The following is a 20651-nucleotide window of genomic DNA, read 5'->3' as shown; positions in this document are numbered from 1 at the left end:
ACGGATTAGTCTCTTGTTCGGATATCCGTGGACGAGGCCCCGAGTGTGGGTCCCTACGCATGAAGTGCTACTTTCGCTGCTAGTACCATGAATCCGTCGCATGGTGGGGACAGGGATCTCACAATTGGTATCAGAGCCGATTTAAAACTAATACGGATAAGCAAATTCTTATCATAAATTGATAATAAAAATTTAAAAAAAGCATTTTCATAATGTATTTTCATTCCGTAAGCCTCTTTAATGAAGAATTTTTAATCAAAGAATTTTTTTTATAGATGGAAGTTCCCTACTTATCTGGTATTCCTGACCTCACTTAGTCTCAAGATATGACTGCGTTCGCCTTCGAACATCTCATCTCTTCCGCTTCAACTCAATCAAGCCGAGCAAGACTCGCACGCCATTTCGCGGATTTATATTTTCCTACCCCAGCGGAGAGAATACATCATAAGTGGTTTGCAGGGCAATATGTCCACGCCCCTTGCGACCGCCGTACAATGCTGTTGGCAGAATCTCTCATTGACTATGATCCTGTTAAAGCTGAAAATGGTACGTGGTGTCATTCTATATCATTCGACGCCTCGAAATTTCAGACTTTCATGTCAAATTTATAGACTCCTTAGTCGATTTATCCCTAAGGAGAAAATAATAACTCCCTTCGCAGTTAGAGAACTTATGTAACAGGGCATGACTATGGCCCAGTATGGTCCTCTTATATGTCTTCCGAGGAGATTTTGAACTCAGAGCCGAGTTACTCTATGTACATATTGCAACTTTTATAAAAATAAAGCAACGTTTTCCGGTGAAAAAAATTCATGTTGGATAAAGGATTGTTTATGGTGGCGGACGACCTACCGCTGATTTTTTTTAAAAACCTTTATCGGACATATGTCATAGATCTCCATTAAGATCTTGCCTTGTATAAGAAATTGTTTTCCGAACTCTTAAGTCTTAGAATCTCGTGAATAATATCAAAATAAAAATTTAATAATATATAAATTTTGGCAGAATCATGAGACGAGGAAACCGTGGTCATCAGCCAGACCCTTTCTCTGAAGATGACGAGCTTGAACTTGATGTTCGCAAGGCTCTTCATAGGACTCAGCCAGGACCCTTCAAAGGAGAAGGGAGAACCTGGGCTAGGCTGTGGAGAAATGGGTGGAAGCCTTGGAAGAGTATTTTGACGTCACAAAATACAATCATCAGAGCAATTGGCTAATAAAGATCAACTAAGAAGCCAAATATGTCAAAAATTTATCAAGAAACTCAAAAAGGTTGTAATTGTGTGATATAATTCATACAATTTGATATTCAAACTGAAAAATTCATAATTTAGTAATTGGGTTTTCAGATGGAAGTACCGCAATTGTATGGAACCCCGACTTGCTTGAGGCCTAGACATGATGGTATCTATCTTATAGTTCCAAGTATCATGACTACCCGTATATACCGAGAGTATAACTGCAGCTCTTTACTGACAGTATATACGAGTAAATCTAAGACTTGAAATTATAAGCGTTAATGCTATCCAGATGATGATTTTGAATGTGGTTGATATGATTTTTAATTCTGTTTGAGAATTGATGAATTGATTTGGATTCTGATTGAAAAATGATGATTTTTAAAATTTAGTTGAAATATTATAACCTGAGCGAAACCACAATGTGGATGATTGGGACGAGTCCCTGTAATGATAAATGATGAAAATGATTTCAGCAAATCACTATGAGATTAGTGGATTGTGCTGTCAAATTGCTACTGTTAATACTTGAGACGGTAGATCAAGTTAAGGGATGACAACTTGAGAACTTGCTTAACTAAAATTCCCGTGGTGGAGGAATGTTTAGAAGGAAATTTTTCGATCTAATGGACCATTATCGTGTTAAAGATATGAATGATATGATCTAAATGAATTATTATTTAATGATGAGTTCTATATAAGGAATATTTATCCCAGTATTCTGTTGGGTTGACCAGAATCCAAGGAACCCAGAATAAATTGGATCTTAAAAAAAAGAGTTGTCCTCTACTTTGCGAGATGAGGACATCTCGCACCTTTTTAAGTGGGGTAGAAGTTTGTAATATTCCTCCCCCCAACCTTCGAGGTATACAGGAGTAAGAATCTCCCTTTCTGATCTTAAAATTATTCCCTCTCTAAAATAAAAGAAAGATTCCGTTTAAAAAGGGAAGACACTTTCCCCAGATTACCTTATCAGGAGCCCACCTGTTTTAAGAATTCAGAACAATGAGTTCAGAAGTGAGAACCGGTGTTTTGGATGCCAAGGTTTTGGTCATCAGTTAAAAGACTGTCCGACTCCTACCATGAAAAGGGCACAGGGAAGTCTAGAACCCAATTCAGAGACCAATTCCTTCATACCAATCTAATCAGGGTCCATCTCGGACAAGATTGCTTAAACTAGGTCCAACCCATTGATTAGGGTCGAGATGACCAGTCAAATGCTTGGCGACTTAGAGCAACAGATGCAGGCAATTCATAAAGATATAAACGCTGCCCAGGATCGACAGAGACAATATACAGATAAGAAGAGGACAATCAAAAAATTCAAAGAAGCAGTTATAGTCTTCATTTGATTACGGACCAAAAGAATTTCTTTATCTCTAGGGGAGTATAAGTAGCTATCCCCCAGCTATTGTGGATCAAAGAAAGTAGGTGACTTAGCCTACGAACTTCTTTTATCTCCTCATCTCAAAGTTTTTAATGCCTTCTATAGAAATATGTGCCAAACCCAAATCATGGAAAGACGGTAAAACTTCAGTGGCAAGATACCGTTGGCTTCTAGGTTACGCTAACTCCTTCCTTTATATAAGTCGTAACTTTTACTTATCGCTCACAGTAATCTTACTTCCATCGATCTCCCTTCTTCTTAATCTCCTTCATGGCTTGGCAACAGGAATTAGTTTTATCCGTGATGATTTCTCACCTTCAAGACGCAAGTGAGTCTGTGAAGAAGGATTTTATAGAACAGTATGAGCTCTCACTTTTTTCTCACTTAGGAACTTCTGTAGCTCAGACTAAATGGCGGACCTATCAAGATATAACTAGGGTAACACCCTGGGGTCAGCAGCACTTTCGTAACAATGTCCACTTGGCCATGGTTATTGAAGCCTTGGGTTTGGGTTCCCGATACTACTGCATCATGAGATCAAGACATCTTGGGTTTTCTGAGCGGGTCTTCTTACTGGCGTGTTTTCTTCCTCATCAGAAGATATGCCTTTACCTCGTTTTTGGCTTGCCTCTCAGAGGTCCTTTTGTTAGATCACCTCATACCACTGAGATAGGTGCGGTAATAACCAACAGAATTATTCCCATAGATGAGTTACCTTATACGTGCACAGCCTGTGAGTGCTGCTTTTGTGATCATATGATGGACGGGCTTATGGAAGTGTAAAGAGTTCTTCTATCTTTGCTGTATATGTTCCAAGAATGAATAAAGTTTAAATCTTGTTCTTGTCTTGACCCTTACTCTCTTTGAGACTTTTTTAATTGGTGGTTAATCTTAATTAAAAATTTTCTCTCAGTCTCTTACTTGTGCGTCTTGCGAAATTACCCCCAATTTGCGAGATGAGGGCATCTCGCATTTTTCAAGTGGGAGAGAATGTAAGATTCCTCCCCAGCCTCTCAAAATGTTCAGCATCTTCCCCTGTAATCAATCCCTCTTCAAAAATATAAAAGACTTGTTTCTAACTGTTTTATCCTAGAAAGAGAAAATATTCTAGAGAGAGAATATTCAGATTTTTAATATTTTTGGATAGAAAATTATCTCATCTTATTAAAATAAGCTCCCCTGAAACAGAAATTCAAAAAGAACTTTTCAATGTGCAATTGGAATTAATTGGAAATGGGTATAAAGGACCTTAGCCTAAGGGTCTAGATTTTCAAAAAATTTTGGATTATGGTCCAATTAAGGTTCCTATGGGCCAATAGCATCAATCCATGTGTAGGGAGGAGATAAATCCAATTTTGTAAAAGAAGATACCCAAAAATGAGTAAATGCTCACATAAGATGAAGAGTTGAAAATGTACAAGATTTATTAGTAAAAAACTATGAGCAATATTAAAAATAAGAGATATTTTGGGTATAATGATTTCATATTGACACTATGTAAGGAAGGGGAGTTCTTTAAAGGAGGTGCATATTTCACATAAGATGAAGAGTTGAAAATGTACAAGGTTTATTAGTAAAAAACTATGAGCAATATTAAAAATAAGAGATATTTTGGGTATAATGATTTCATATTGACACTATGTAAGGAAGGGGAGTTCTTTAAAGGAGGTGAATATTTCACATAAGATGAAGAGTTGAAAATGTACAAGGTTTATTAGTAAAAAACTATGAGCAATATTAAAAATATGAGATATTTTGGGTATAATGATTCTATTTTGACACATATGTAAGGAAGGGGAGTTCTTTAAAGGAGGTGCATATTTCACATGCTTGAATGAGTTTTAAACTCATAAAAATTGAGATATTTCATCTCTCCTCTCTCCTAATTCAAGTCTAGTTACAAAAAGTTAGCTCAACTGACCTAAAAATGGTCAAAAATTGACCAAACTGAGTTGGAAAATTCTAGAATCAGTTTGTTTGGTTTTAGGAGCTCAATTTTTCCTATAAATAGAAGCCTCTCCCTTGTTGAAAAATATATAGTGTTTATGCATCGTTACTCTACTCCACCTAAGCCAAGAACTGTGAATTCATTAATAACTAGTTTTTGGAGCTTCCCTCTTTCTTTAAATCCCATTAGTGGCTCCATCAACATACTTAACCAATTGATTGGTTGGGGGCCTCTACCGTGAACAAAGAATCAAGCAAATTGTAAGGTAATTAGTGAATTTTGATCATTTTCTATAATTTCTCAATGTTTCTCTCTTCTCAACCCCTCTCAAGCTTGAGAAGCTTAATTGGTATGGTTTTTTAAATGCTATTGAAGTTAATTGGTGAATAGTAGTGAAGAGTTACATAATTTGATGAATGCTATTGAAGTTAATTAATTAATGATAGTAAAGAATTACATAAATTTCTAATTATGTTTAAATTCTAATGGTTTTTATGTAATTTCTCTCTCTCACTCAAGAAATGGTCATACTCATGACCCATTCTCAATCAAATGAAGCTTTTCATAAAGTTTTTCCTTAACCCAAGATTAAGTTATGCTTGAGGCTAAATTAATGGCTTTTTTCTATGCTTTTAGTTTATGTATATTGATGATTCAATCCATTATGGATTAATGATCCAATTAGAGATCATTTTAATTATTTCCTTAATGATAAGCTTTATCCCTTAGAAAAATTGAGATTTATCAGTCATAGTAGCGGAGCTATGGTAAAATTTTTATAAAAATTACGCATAAAATAATTTCATTCAAAGCATAAAAAGAGGACTTCCTACCATATTCTAGGAATTATCATCCTAGATTAATTGAAAGAAATTCATTATAATCATGGAGAAATTAAATTTTTATATTATGCATAAAGGATAAGTTTTTATATCAAAAGTGTTACTTTTACCATTTTGATTTTCATGCATAGAAGTATGCATAATGGATAAATTTTTATATCAAAAGTGTTATTTTTATCAATTTTTATTTTCATGCATAGAAGTATGCATAAAGGATAAATTTTTATATCAAAAGTGTTATTTTTATCATTTTTATTTTCATGCATAGAAGTATGCATAAAGGATAAATTTTTATATCAAAAGTGTTACTTTTACCATTTTTATTTTCATGCATAGAAGTATGCATAATGGATAAATTTTTATATCAAAAGTGTTATTTTTATCAAATTTTATTTTCATGCATAGAAGTATGCATAAAGGATAAATTTTTATATCAAAAGTGTTATTTTTATCATTTTTATTTTCATGCATAGAAGTATGCATAAAGGATAAATTTTTATATCAAAAGTGTTACTTTTATCATTTTTATTTCATGCATAGAAGTATGCATAATGGATAAATTTTTATATCAAAAGTGTTACTTTTATCATATTTGAATTTCATGCATAAAGGTATGCATAAAAGTTGATTATTTTATTATAAAAGTGTGTCTTTTATTATATTGAATTTCATGCATAGAGGTATGCATAAAAGTTGATTATTTTATTATAAAAGTGTGACTTTTATCATAATTGAATTTCATGCATAGAGGTATGTATAAAAGTTGATTATTTTATTGTAAGAGTGTTACTTTTATCATATTGGATTTCATGCATAGAGGTATGCAAAAAAAAGATATTCTTTTTATACTAAAAGTGGGATTTTCATCATAAATGGATTTTATGCATAACTTAGATGCATAAGAGAAATTCTTTTATTCTAAAAGTGTAATTACTACCAAATTGAATTTATGCATAAGAAGATGCATAAAAGATTGATTTTAATTTCGAAAGTGTTAGTCTCCTTAAATGGAATTTATGCATAAATAAATGTGTAGAGAAATCTTATATCAAATATAAGAATTCTCTTAAAAAAGATATGAAATGTGATAAGATGTGATAAGAGGTGTATGAGATGTGATAAGATTTGATAAGATGCGTATGGAAAGTGATAGGATGTGATAAGAGGTGTATGAGATGTGAAAAGATGTGATAAGATTTGTATGAGATGTGATAGAATGTGTTAAGATGAGTTAGGATGTGTTAAGATGTATATGGGATGTGATAGGACGAGAATGGATGTAATATGGTTGTATGAATGTGATGTGGATGTATACATGTAGATGTATATGTATGAATGTGAATGTGGATGTGGATGTGGATGTGGATGTATGGATGTAGATACGGATGTGTATGTATGTATGTGGATGTGTATGTATGAATGAGGATGTGAAAATGGATGTATGTATGTAGATGTGGATGTATGGATGTAGATACGGATGTGGATGTATGTATGTGAATGTGGATGTATGAATGAGGATGTGAAAATGGATGTATGCATGTGAATGTGGATGTATGAATTACTTGATTTAGATGGAGAGATGGACAAGTAGGTTTACTATCCTTCCCTCTCGTAGTCTAACCAAATTCATTCGGTTTAGTTCCTAGTTTTGGGTAAATATCCATTTAGTGATTTTACCAATTAAAATATCCAAAGATATTCCTTCTATCACATAATTTCTCAACCTTAATTCATTAGGTAGAATTATGGTGGAAATTCATCTTTTGACACTAAAATTTAATTCAAATCTATCTTTTCTTAATTATCATAAAAATTCTTCTTTTTAACTAAATATCATACCTATTTTTTTAAATAAACTTGAAATCCCTCTTTTTCTCATTTTAATGAGTGCAATCCAATTATCATGGGAACTCCTCTTTTATCATAAATTAAATCTATTTAAAATTCTTCTTAAAAATTACATAAAAATATCCATTAATTCCATTAAGCAAGAAATTCCACTTTTCTCATTTAAATATTTGAATTCCAATATGGTGGGAATTCCTCTTTCATCATTTAAACTTATCTATGCAAAAAGATAAATTTAACTAAATTTTCTCTTAAAATTCAAATAAAAATCTCTAGTAATTCCTTTGCACTAGGAATTACACTTTCCTTTACACTAGGAATTACACTTTCCTCATTTAAATATTTAAATTCCAATATGGTGGGAATTCATCTTTCATCATTAAACTTATCTATGCAAAAAGATAAATTTAACTAAATTTTCTCTTAAAATTTAAACCATTAATTCCTTTACACTAGGAATTACACTTTCTTCATTTAAATATTTGAATTCCAATATGGTGGAAATTCCTCTTTCATCATTAAACTTATCTATGCAGAAGATAAATTTAACTAAATTTTCTCTTAAAACTTAAATAAAAATATACATTATTTTAGAATCCCAAATTTTCTCTTACTTCATTGGAATACATGGATTTCCATTGTCATGGGGGGATTACTCTTTTAACATAAAAATGGATTACTAGAAATTTCTCTTTTTCCTAATTAACTATTTATGCATAAACATAAAAATCATTTTTTCCATGATTATAATGAGAATCATTCAATTAATCTAGGATGATTAATCCTAGAATATGGTAGGAAGTCCTCTTTTCATATTATGAATGAAAATGATTTATGTGTTAATTTTTCAAAAATTTTCCCATAGCTTGCTGCTATTACTGAGAATTCTCAATAATTTTGAAAACATAAAGTTTAGTAATATCATATGATAGAATAACCATTAATTGGATCAATATCCAATTATGGACTTGATTCCTAATTTTTCCTTGAATTAAATAGCATAAAAGCATTAAAAAGCCACTTATTTGGCCTCAATTTGACAAGCATAGAAATTACTTTTAGATTAGAGAATTGCTTCATGAGAAGCTTCATTTAAATATGTTGAAATGTCAAGCTCGTATACAGCTGGAGGATAGCACATGGGTGCTGACAGAGTGACAGTATGGTAGATAGATATCGTGTGGTGTGTTTACGACCGCGTCCAGCTGGTCATGTGTGGTGTGGACATTACGTTAGGTTTACTTTGTAGTGTGGACATAACACTATGTTATGTTCTCCTTTGTGTGTGTGAGAGAGATGGTGACTATGGCTTCTCTCCTTCTTCATGATTGATGGATATGGATTAGGGTTTGCTTCTCTTGTGTGTGCTTCCTCCTGCTTCTGTTTTTATCATGGTATCACAGCCTAGAGCTCATTAGCTGTGTTGTGAGAGTGAGTGAGAGAAGAGGGAAGAAGAAGAAAAAGCTGTGAAGGAAGCCATTGGAGCTTGGAGCAAAGGAGAAGCTGTGGAGCATACATCGGCATCAGATCTGAGAGCTAAGGACCATTGGTAAGTGTAGCAAGACCCCCTCTGCGGATTGCAGGTATCAAGAGCAAGTGTAAGAGAAGATTAAAGGTGCAAAAGCAAGCAGAAAATTTCTGTTTTTGAAGCTTTAATGGAAAGCTTATGAAGGAGTGTGTCTTGGCAAATGTATTGGATCAAATGCAAAGCAAACACTGAGGCTCTCATGTATTGTGAATGAACACATGTATTAGCAACTTTGGGGCAAGTCATTGCATGGAAAATTGATGCATTACAGGCAATTTGTGAAGGAAAAAATTCTGGTTTTTTGGACTCTACAAAAACAGAGAACATATGCTCGGTGGAGGATCGAATGCGGAAGATTGAAGCAAAATTGAACCAAACCCTTCAAGCACAAGTTGGTTTAGGTCATTGCTAAGAATATTATCAACTCAATTGTGATTTGACCTTCTTCTACAGCCCTCAGGAGCAGGCAGCGCATCTCTGTGCAGAATTCTGGATAGTCTCATTAGATATCATGCCATTCACTCATTTCTAATCCATTTGATGCCATTCAAAGCTTGGGGAGTTTAGCAAAGACATTGCTAAGGCCTTGTGATGCTTGGTTGCAGCTCATTTGATGTATTTGGAGCTCATTGAATACATTTATCAGAGGTGTGCAGGTTTGCAGAAAGTCTGTCCAGAAACAGAGCAGTATTAGTCAAGGCATTAATCCTTGTCTATATCAAATTGGCCTAATTACTTTGGTACAAGTAGAGTCCTATGAGTTGCTAAACTTTTGTTTTGAATTTTGATAAGATTTGAAGGAGATAGAGCACTTTCAGTGAGAGGTGGTACCTGACAGATGCAGAAAAAGGCAAACCAGGGAGCTACAAAAATTGGTGGTTCTCATTCACCTTGAAGAATTTGATCAAACCCTTCTAGGATATGTTGGAGCAATGTGTTGGGAAGCCAATGCAAGTTGAATCATTGAATTTGGACAAGATTTGAAGGATTTAGAGCATAATCTTGACTGGTTACTGGCGAGAAATTACTGGCGAGAAAAAAACCAGAAAATTTTTTGTGAAGAAGTATCATTTGGTTTCAACTTTGATCGAGTGTACATTGTTGATGCATCATTGTGGGATGTTAATGCACACAATTTGCAAGAATTTGATGTGATTTGGAGAGATTTGAAGCTTACAGGTCCTGCATACAATTTGTCAAAGGGGTACATCTACTATATTTTTGCAACAATGGGAGATGGTCCCGATACAGATTGTTGGAGAGAAGCTTGACAGAACTAACTTTCAAGTGTGGAAGTTTTGAATGAAGAGTTTTTTGAAAGGCAAAGGTTTATGGAGTCTCGTGTCGGATGAAGACCCGGAGCCATTCCTACCTCCTCAACCAAATAATGCTCAGTTGCTGGCTCACAAGCAATGGGTAGAGCGGTCTTCGAAAGTGTTGCATTATTTTTCAATATGTGTAACAGATGCCTTGCTTATTCACATCCAAGATGCAGATACACCGAAAGAAGCATGGGGTATATTGTGCTGAATGTATGAGACAGACATTGGTGCAAGGAAGATACAACTGAAGCAACAGATTCACAGTGTAACACGAAGGAATAGGAGTATACATGAGTATGTTTAGGAAATCAAGGGTTATGCAGATTCCTTGTCATCAATCCATGCCCCAATGGATGATGATGATTTGGTTGCTCTCACATTGCGTGGTTTAGGCAAAGAATACAAATCTTTTGACACTTCCATCTCAGTAAGGTTGGGAGGAATGCCAGACTTTAATGAGCTTGTGTCATTGCTCATTGTGGAAGAATTGAAGCTTGGACTTGGTGGTATGAGTCTTACAGGTGGTGCATCCTCGTCGAGCAATGATGAGCATGCAAGGAATCAGGCTTTTTACTCATCTAGAGGCTTTCGAGGCAGGGGGAGATTTACCCCTCGAGGCCGTGGAGGACGTGGTTGGAATGACAGGTTTACTCAACCACAATCAAATCAGAATTTTTAGAATTCACAGTCATCATTTGGATCACGTGGAGGTCGTGGATTTCAATCCCATAGGGGGAGAGTTGGAACAGGTGCTCGTGGGAGGACGATGGCAAGGTCCTCAACAAAATTTGAATGGGATTGAATGTCACTATTGTGGCAAACTTGGACATATGGCAAAAGATTGTTACAAAAAGCAGAATGATGTCAGGAATGGAAGACCACAACATGGAAATTATGCATCTACCAGTAACAATGATGGGAGTTCAAATCATCTTTTTGCGATGAAGCACATTATGGGGACAATGGATTCTCAGAATGCTGGAGATGAGTCATGGTATATGGATTCAGGTGCCTCAAACCACATGACATGTCATGGTGAGTGGTTTGAGAAGATGCAACCATTGGATACAAATGGTTACGTGGTCACAGGAGATGATCCTCAGCATCTTATAACACATGTTGGCAGTGTGCCTTTGAGGATGCATGATGAAAATGTGAAGAATATGTCAGAAGTGTTATATGTACCATCCATCACAAAGAATTTGGCATCAGTAGGCCAAATGGTTGAGCAGGGACTACAAGTAAGATTCAATGAGAATGGCTGTTTTGTGGAAGACTTTAAGCATGGCTGTAGATTGATTGCCAAGGGCAAGAAGGAAGGAAGGTTGTTCAAATTGGATGCAGGCATACCAGAATTGAGCTCAGCCATGTTTTCAAAGAGCAATGGGATTGTGCAGGACATTGACATGTGGCACAAGAGGATTGGACATGTCAATATACAAAGATTAAAGAACATGCAAACAAGAGGCATTGTCAGTGGATTGCCTAGATTCAAATATGATGGACATATGCATGTTTGTGAAGCCTGTCAGTTTGGAAAGCAAGCAAGGTTGAGGTTTCCTAGAGAAGGAAATGAGTAACAGGCCACTTGAGATAGTACACAGTGATGTATGGGGCCCTGCACAAAACCCATCTATCAAAGGCAGTCTATACTATGTGACATTTATAGATGATTTCAGCAGGATGACATGGATATACTTTCTGAGAGAGAAGAGTGAAGTGTTGGAAAAATTCATGGATTTCAAGGCTCTTGTAGAAAAGCAATATGGCTGTTGGATTAAATGTTTGAGAACAGATGGAGGTGGTGAATACACCTCAAAAGCTTTTGAGCATTTCTTGCGGAAGCATGGGATAAGAAGACAGTTGACATGCAGGTATACACCTTAGCAGAATGGTGTGGCTGAGAGAAAGAATCGAGTCATATGTGAAGTGGCAAGGGCAATGCTCAATGAAAAGAGCATGCCAGATTACTATTGGGTAGAAGCATGTGCTACTGCAGTGTATATCCTGAACAAAACACCTACAGCAGCCATTCATGGAAGCACGCCAGAGATGCGGCTTACAGGTTACAGGCCAGACATTGGACATCTCAAAGTCTTTGGATGTGTAGCTTATGTCCATGTGCCTGATGAAAGAAGACAGAAGTTGGATCCTAAGGCAGAGAAACGTGTATTTGTTGGATATGCACAGGATCGAAAGGCCTACAAATGTTATAACCCTCAAACTAGACAAGTAGTCATCTCACGAGATGTGGTGTTTGATGAGCTTGCTAGTTGGTACAAAGCAAAAGATGAGGGAGTCATTGACTCACTTGACGCAGATGTGCCTGTGAACTTGCCACAAGCAAGTTCTAGTTCTACTAATATGTCTGGGCCAGCAGCAGAAGCTGAGAGTAGCAGTGTACGTCCATGGTCAGGACGTTTGAGGCATGAGAGTGTGAGCACTGGAGCAGTGCTATGGATAAAGGCAAGAAGAAAGTCGAAGGAATTGGAATCACAGGTTATGAGTCATCTAGTTCTGAGAGTTTAGATGAGGAGCTCGGCATACCTATTTTACGCACACCTGGTGCTAGTAGGCAGGACAGATATGTGCCACCACATGCTAGAGTTACAGGTATACAGAGTGACCCGCATGCATTGCGGAGATCCCAGAGAGTCAGATATCCAGTTGTTGAAAGATTGACATATAGAGATTTTGCTATGCACTATGCATACATGACATCTATGGTGAAGCATGTGGAACCTACATGCTATACAGAGGCTATTGGAGAGCATGTACGGGAGAAAGCCATGGATGAAGAGATGGATGCTTTGGACAAAAATGATACATGGGAATTGGTTGAGTTACCTCAAGGAAAGAATGCAATTGGTTGCAAATGGGTGTATAAGGTAAAGTGCAAGTCAGATGGCAGCCTAGAGAGACATAAGGCAAGGCTGGTCGCTAAAGGATATGCACAAACTTATGGTCTTGATTATGATGAAACTTTCAGCCCAGTGGCTAAGATGGCTACAGTGAGGTCTATCATTGCACTAGCAGCACAAAAAGGTTGGGCTTTACATCAAATGGATGTAAAAAATGCTTTCTTGAATGGTGAACTACAAGAAGAGGTGTACATGGAACAGCCAGAAGGATATGTACATCCAAAATATCCGACTTTTGTTTGCAGGTTAAAGAAAGCAATCTATGGTTTGAAGCAAGCACCTCGTGCTTGGAGTGACAAGATCAGCAGATATCTTGTCAGTATTGGATTTGTGGTTGGAAATGCAGACTCTTAACTTTATGTGAAGAAGACACATGATGGTATCGTGATGATAGTCATTTATGTTGATGATTTGATTATCACAGGTGATTGTGGGAAAGGCATTGATGAGGTTAAGGCCTCTTTATGCAAAGAGTTTGATATGAAAGACCTTGGTGATTTAAGGTTCTTTCTTGGCATTGAGGTGATTAGAACAAGCAAGGGTATATGGTTGGTGCAAAGGCAATATGCACTTGACATGCTGGCAAAGTATGGTATGACAGCATGCAAACCAATGTTGACACCATTAGAGCAAAACATGAAGCTTAGGGCTGATTTGGGTGATGAGCTTGATGATATCACCATGTACAAGAAAATGGTTGGTAGCCTTATCTACATGACCATTACGAGGCCAGATCTCAGTTATGCAGTTGGTTTGGTGAGTCACTTTATACAGAGTCCTCGTAAACCTCACTTGGATGCTGTGAGACGTATTCTGAGATACGTCAAAACTACCGTGCATTATGGTCTTTTCTATGAGGCAGCAAAAGACATGCATGTCTATGGATATACAGATGCAGATTGGGCCGGTAGTGCATATGACAGGAGGTCTACCAGTGGCTATGTTTTCAGCCTTGGTAGTGGAGCTGTGAGTTGGAGCAGTAAAAAGCAACCTACAGTTGCTTTATCTACCACAGAGGCAGAGTATCGTGGAGCAGCCATAGCTGCATGTGAGGCTATGTGGTTGAAGAAGTTGCTAGATGATGTCAGGTTACAGAGTGATATGAGAGTTGTCATTCATTGTGACAACATGAGTAGTATTCAGCTTGCTAGCAACCCAGTTTATCGTGCCAGGACCAAACATATTGAGGTCCACTATCACTTCATCAGAGAGAAAGTGCTAGATGGGCATGTTGATTTGACATATGTGCAGACAGATGAGCAGGTTGCAGATATCTTTACCAAAGCACTTGGTAAGGATAAGTTCGAGTATTTCCGTACTAGATTGGGAGTCCTAGAGATGGACATGTCGAGCTTGAAGGGGAGTGTTGAAATGTCAAGCTCGTATATAGCTGGGAGGATAGCACATGGGTGCTGACAGAGTGACAATATGGTAGATAGATATTGTGTGGTGTGTTTATGACCGCGTCCGCTTCTCTTGTGTGTGCTCCCTCCTGCTTCTGTTTTTTATCAAAATATAGAATAGGTCATAGGAATGACCATTCTTTGGGAGAGAGAGAGAAATTCTTTAAAAAACATTATAACTTAAGCATAATGGAAATTTGTGTGTTTTATCACTACGATTCATTAAAGAACTTCAATTTTATTAAAAAGCCATTCAATTGAATGCTTCTCAAGCTTGAGAGGGGTTGAGAAGAGAGAAGCATTTGGAGATTTAAAAAAAAAGACCATAAACCACACTTTAACTCCTAGATTGCTTGATTCTTTAATCAAAGTAGAGGCCCTCAACCAATCAATTGGTTTGGTATGTTGATGAAGACTTCAAGGAAGATTTAAGAGAGAGGGAAGCTCGAATCTCTTCAATTTGTAGAGGATTTTTAGAGGATAATAGAAAATAAGCTTATCTTAGAGTAATATCGGCATAGTTTAGTTCACAGATGAGAATACAAAATAATGAGGGTCTATTTATAGGTGAGGGAGGCCACTAACTGAGTCCAATTGAGTTCTAGAATTTTCTAGCTTCAATTTGGCTGAATTTGGACAAGGTTTGGACCAATTTGGACCAAGGTTTGGACCAATTTGGCTCCCTTTTTAATTTGGTTTGATCCAGGAGAGAGGAGAGATAAAAATATTCTATTATTTTTTAGTTTAAAACTCATCCACACATGTGAAATAGGTGCCTTCTTGAAGGCCCCCCTTCTCCTTACCAATGTGTCAAAAATGAATGATTACTCCAAAATATCTGATTTTTTTCTTAATACTTCATAATTTTTAACTTAATAAATCTAGTACTCAGTCAACTCTTCATCTTATGTGGGCATTTACTCATTTTTGGGTATTTTCTTTTATTATTTGGATTTATATTATCCCAACACTTGGATTAATCTTATTGGTCCATAGGAACCTTAACTGGACCATAATCCAAAATTTTAAGAAAATCTTGACCCTTAGGCTAAGGTCTTCTAAATCATTTTTAATTAATTCCAATTGCACCTTGGAAAATCTATTTTGATTTTTTGTTTCAGGGAAACATTTTTTTGATATTTGTAGAATTTATTTATCCAAAAATATCCCAATATTGATTTACCACTCTCTAGAAATTTTTATCTCACTAGGCCAAACAAGGAAAAATAATATTTTCTTGTATTCAGAAATATAGAACAATTACAAGGGATTGAAGTAGAGGCTTATTTGTTATTCAAGCTGAGGAGGAATCTTACATCCTCTCCCACTTTGAAAATTGCGAGATGTCCTCATCTCGCAAAGTGGGGGTAATCCTTTGCCAACTCTTCTTCTTTCTCCCAAGTGGCGTCTTCTAGAGGGAAGAACTTCCACTTTACTAAGAATTCTCTGAGGACTCTACTCCTGAGAATCTTCTCCCGAACGTCAAGGATTTCCTCAGGTTGGAGTACCATCTGGCCTTGAGTCGGAGAGATCAATTGTTCATCACCAAGCATGTGACTCGGGCTAGGTACATACTTCTTAAGAAAACTGACATGGAATACATCATGTACCTTGAGATGGGGAGGTAGAAGAAGTTTGTAGGCTAGATCGCCCACTTTCTTTATGATAGCATATGGCCCCACAGTATCTGGAAGAGAGCTTCTTGTACTTCCCTAAGAATAAGGAACTTCTTTTTGATCGTACTCAAATGAAGACCATATCTGACTCTTCAAACTCTTTCTCTGACCTCTTTTTATCTGCATAATGCTTTTGTCTATCTTGGGCTGCCTTTACATCTTTACAGATTGATTACATCTGCTAGTCCATGTCATCAAGCATTTGTCTGGACATTTTGACTCTGATCAATGGGTCAGACCAAGTCAACGGTGTAAGGCAATCTTGTCCATACAAAGCTTTGAAAGGACTCATCCCAATGCTCCGATGATAAGAAGCATTGTAAGCAAATTTGACCAAATGTAGATGACTTAACCACTTCTTGGGTTCACTGCCGCAGCATGACCGAAGGATATCTTCTATTACCTGATTCACCCTTTCCATCTGGCCATCTGTTTTGGGATGATAGGCTGTGTTGAGATCCATGAAAGTTTCTACTGCTTCAAAGAACGCAGTCCAGAATTTCGATTTGAATTTGGGATCTCTGTCACTTACTATCCTCCTAGGTAAATCATGCAATCTGAAGATCTCCTAAAGGAAAACTCTGGCAACATCCACTGCAAAGTATGTTTTGTTTCATTGGAATCAGATGGGAAACTTTGGTTAGCCTGTCAACTACCACAAAAATGGAGTTGCACTGAAGGTAATCCAGTGACAAAGTCCATATTGATGCATTCCCACTTCATCTGTGGAATGTCTAGAGGCTACAGTATCCGTGGCATCTTGACTCTCTCTGCCTTGACTCTTTCGCACATCAAGCATTTCCGCACACATGATAATGTACATCCCTTTTGAGTCCTAGCCAGAAGAAGCTTTTCTTCACATACATATAGGTTTTTATAAACCCTGGATGTCTAGCTATCAGGCTTTTATGGGCTTCTCTCAGAATTCTTCCCTTTATTCCCTCATCATTGGGGATACATAGCTGATTATTATAATACATGCATCCTTCATCCAGTTTGTATCCTTCATAGCTGATTATTATAATACATAGCTGATTATTATAATACATGCATCCTTCATCCAGTTTGTATCCAAGAACTCGACTCATTTCGTGAGGAGTCTTGCTTTCCTGCATCAAAAGGGTAGCAATAGGGGCAAAGAATTTGTCCTGCAAGATTTTCTCCTTTGCTTCATTGATCAATGGATTTGACACCACTGTTATTGCAAGCAAGGAGGCTTTTCTACTGAGCGCATCTACAACCACATTTTCTTTCCCCGACCGATACTTTATTTCAAAATCACATTCATGCAGGATTTGCATCCATCTCCTTTGACGCATGTTGAGATCCCTTTGGGTGAAGATCCACTTCAGACTTTGATGATCTGTCTCATCAAGGTGAACCTTTGTCCCAAAAGATAATGTCTCCACAACTTCAGAGCATACACTACTGAGAGTAACTCCAAGTCATGGATGGCATAATTCCTCTCATGTGTTCTGAGTTTTCTGGATTCATAGGCCACTGCATAACCTTCCTGCATTAGAGCACCGCCTAAGGCAACCCATTGGCATCAGTAACTACCTCAAAGGGTTTAGTAAAATTTGGCAATTTAAGGACAGGGTTGGTTACGAAGTCTATCTTTAGCTTGTCAAAGGCACTCTGACACATTGTAGTCCGCTGAAAAAGTGTACTCTTCCTATCTGAGCATACCTAGGTGGTATAAAGATCCTATACCATCCGTTAACCCTAGGAATCCTCAAACTTCCTTTATTGACTTGGGTTCTGGCCATTCTACGACTGCTTGGATCTTTGCGGGGTCAGGAGAAATCCCATCCTTTGACACTATGAATCCCAAGTATTCCACCTAGTCAATAGAGAAAGAACATTTGCTCTTATTTGCAAAGAGTTGGTGTTTCCTTAGGATTTCCAGGACCTTGCCCACATGATCTTCATGGTCTACAACATTCTTTGAGTATACCAAGATATCATCAAAGAAGACAAGAACAAAATCATCCAAGTATTCTCTTAGAATATCTTGCATAAGATGATTGAATGTCGCCGGGGCATTAGTCAATCCAAACGGCATGACTGTGAACTCATAATGCCCATAGCAAGTATTGAATGTTGTCTTTGGGATGTCCTGCTCCTTGATTCTCATCTGGTAGTACTCGGATTTGAGATCTATCTTTATGAACATCTGGGTCCCACATAACCGATCCAAAAGTTCATCAATCCTAGGAATAGGATACTTATTCTTAATTGTTAACTGATTCAGTCCTCTGTAGTCAATATAGAGTCTTAACGTTCCATCTTTCTTCTTTGGAAAGAGAACAGGTGCACTCCAAGGTGAGACACTGGGTCTGATGAATCCCTATTCTAATAGTTGTCTTAATTGTTCCTTAAGTTCTATGGCTTCAGGGACTGGCATTTTGTATGCACACTAGGCTATTGGCTGAGCTCCGAGGGTTAATTCAATCTCATGACCTACTTCACGAGATGGAGGCATCTCAGTTAGCTCTTCAGAAAACACATCTGCATACTCACTTAACCACTCTGGCTCTTTAACCTTGCATTTTATGTCTACTGGATTCATTTTAACGACATACACAGCTTGCCTCTTTCTGAACCCTTTTAATAATTTGGCAGCCTTGACTAATTGTAGCACTAGTAGGGATCCAGAAATTCCAATTCCTTGAACTTTATTCCCGTGAAGGTCAAGGAAAGAGATGGTCCCTTTGTGACAATGAATGTCAGCCTGATTCTTTTGGAGCCAATCCATTCCAAGGATTCCATCATACATTCCTAGGGGCTAGGACTCTGAACTGGCACTCTGTTACGTTCCCATCTAGGCTAAACTGAAATAAGGTCAGTCTCTTAAGGTGAGTGAAAAGAATCTTCCCACTGGCTGATTCCACTTGCATAGGTTTCCTTGATTTTTGATTTAGGACTAATTTACACAGACATCGTGGGGAAATAAAAGAATGAGTACTGCTTGAATCAATCAAAAGCTTGAATTGCTTACTCTGGTACTCTGCTAGGGTCTGGAGGACTGAGAATTGACGGTTATTCCCTTGATGCTCTATTGTTGCATAGATCTGTCCTTTCTCTTCCTCTACTTCCTCAGCTATGGTGACTTCTCTGGCTGCTGCAGTCCGAGGTGGAACTCTCTCTCTTTGGTTATTCCAATTCTAGGAGGGAGTTCGGAGACTGCTTTGCATGGAGGCTGCAAGCGAGCTGGCACTCTTCTTGGGTTACCCTTGATTCTGGCATGGGGGACCCTGATTGTTGGACTGATATGAAGGAATCGGTCTCTGAAATTTGGGACCCTGGCTTCCTTGGCCCACTAAAGGAGATGGGAAATCCTTGAGCTGGTGCCCAAATCCCTAACATCTGAAACATTTGTTCTCACTTCAAATCTCTTCCCTTTGCATTCTAGAGAGAGCCAGAGTTCCTGAGAATGTACTTCGGCGGGGGGGAAAGGTCTTCCTTAATTTCTGAAGCTTCCCGTCTCCACATTCTAGTTAGGACCTTGGTGTCTCTTTGGAGGTAAAAAGTTGGAAGAACTTCTCGATGTCTGAAATCTTTTAAAGGATGAGGGAGCTGGCTTTGGCAAGACTTTCATGGATGAAGGCTTTGGCAGAGTCCTTCTCCATTCTGACAACTTCTGCCATGGACACTTGCTTGGCATTCTTGACCAGTGTGTCCAAGGGTTTGTTCATTCCCCAAATAAACCTTGCCATGAGTTGCTCTTCATCTAGAGGTGGTAAATATTTGAGTAGAAGAGCAAAGGCCTGGTGATATTCCTCGATGGTTTTGTTCCCTTGCTTTAGCTCTAAGAATTCGTTCATTTTGGTTTCCAAAAATCTAGGGGGACAAAATCTCTTCCTCAAATAGGTTTTAAGGTCATTCCAAGACTGAGTATTCCTGTCCAGATGGTTGGTATCACAATAATTCCTCCATGCTACCCTGGCTATTTCCACTATTTTTAGCTTGGCAAGAGCCATTTTGCTTCACTCATTGTAGCCTGTGACGTCAAAATATTCTTCCATAGCTTCCACCCATTTCTCCACAACCTTGCCCAGGTTCTCCCCTTCTCCTTTGAAGGGTCTTGGCTAAGTTCTATGAAGAGACTTGCGAATGTCGGGGTCAAGCTCATCATCTTCAGAGAGAGGGTCTAGCTGACGGCCACGATTTCCTCGTCTCATGATTCTGCCAAGAATGATATATTATTAAATTTTTATTTTGATATCATCCACGAGATCCTAAGACTTAAGGGATTCAAAAAATAATTTCTTAAACAAGATAAATGATCTTATTGGAGATCTGTGCCGGTAACAGATTTTTCTTTATTAGTTCATCCATAAACAATCACTTACACAACAGGGAATTTTTCTCCAGAAAACATTTTTTTATTTATATAAAAGTTGCAATATGTACATAAAGCAACTCGGCTCCAAAAATCAAAATCTCCTCCATAGACGCATAAGACGACGGTATTGGGCCATTCTCTTAATGCCAAGGGAGCTATTACCTTCTCCTTAGGAATAAAGAGACTAAGGA

The sequence above is a fragment of the Cibotium barometz genome, chromosome 16, assembly GCF_041138505.1.
Source record: "Cibotium barometz isolate CiBa-2024 chromosome 16, ASM4113850v1, whole genome shotgun sequence".
Taxonomy (NCBI): domain Eukaryota; kingdom Viridiplantae; phylum Streptophyta; class Polypodiopsida; order Cyatheales; family Cibotiaceae; genus Cibotium; species Cibotium barometz.
The sequence above is the reverse complement of the archived record's forward strand: the minus strand, read 5'-3'. Positions refer to the sequence as shown.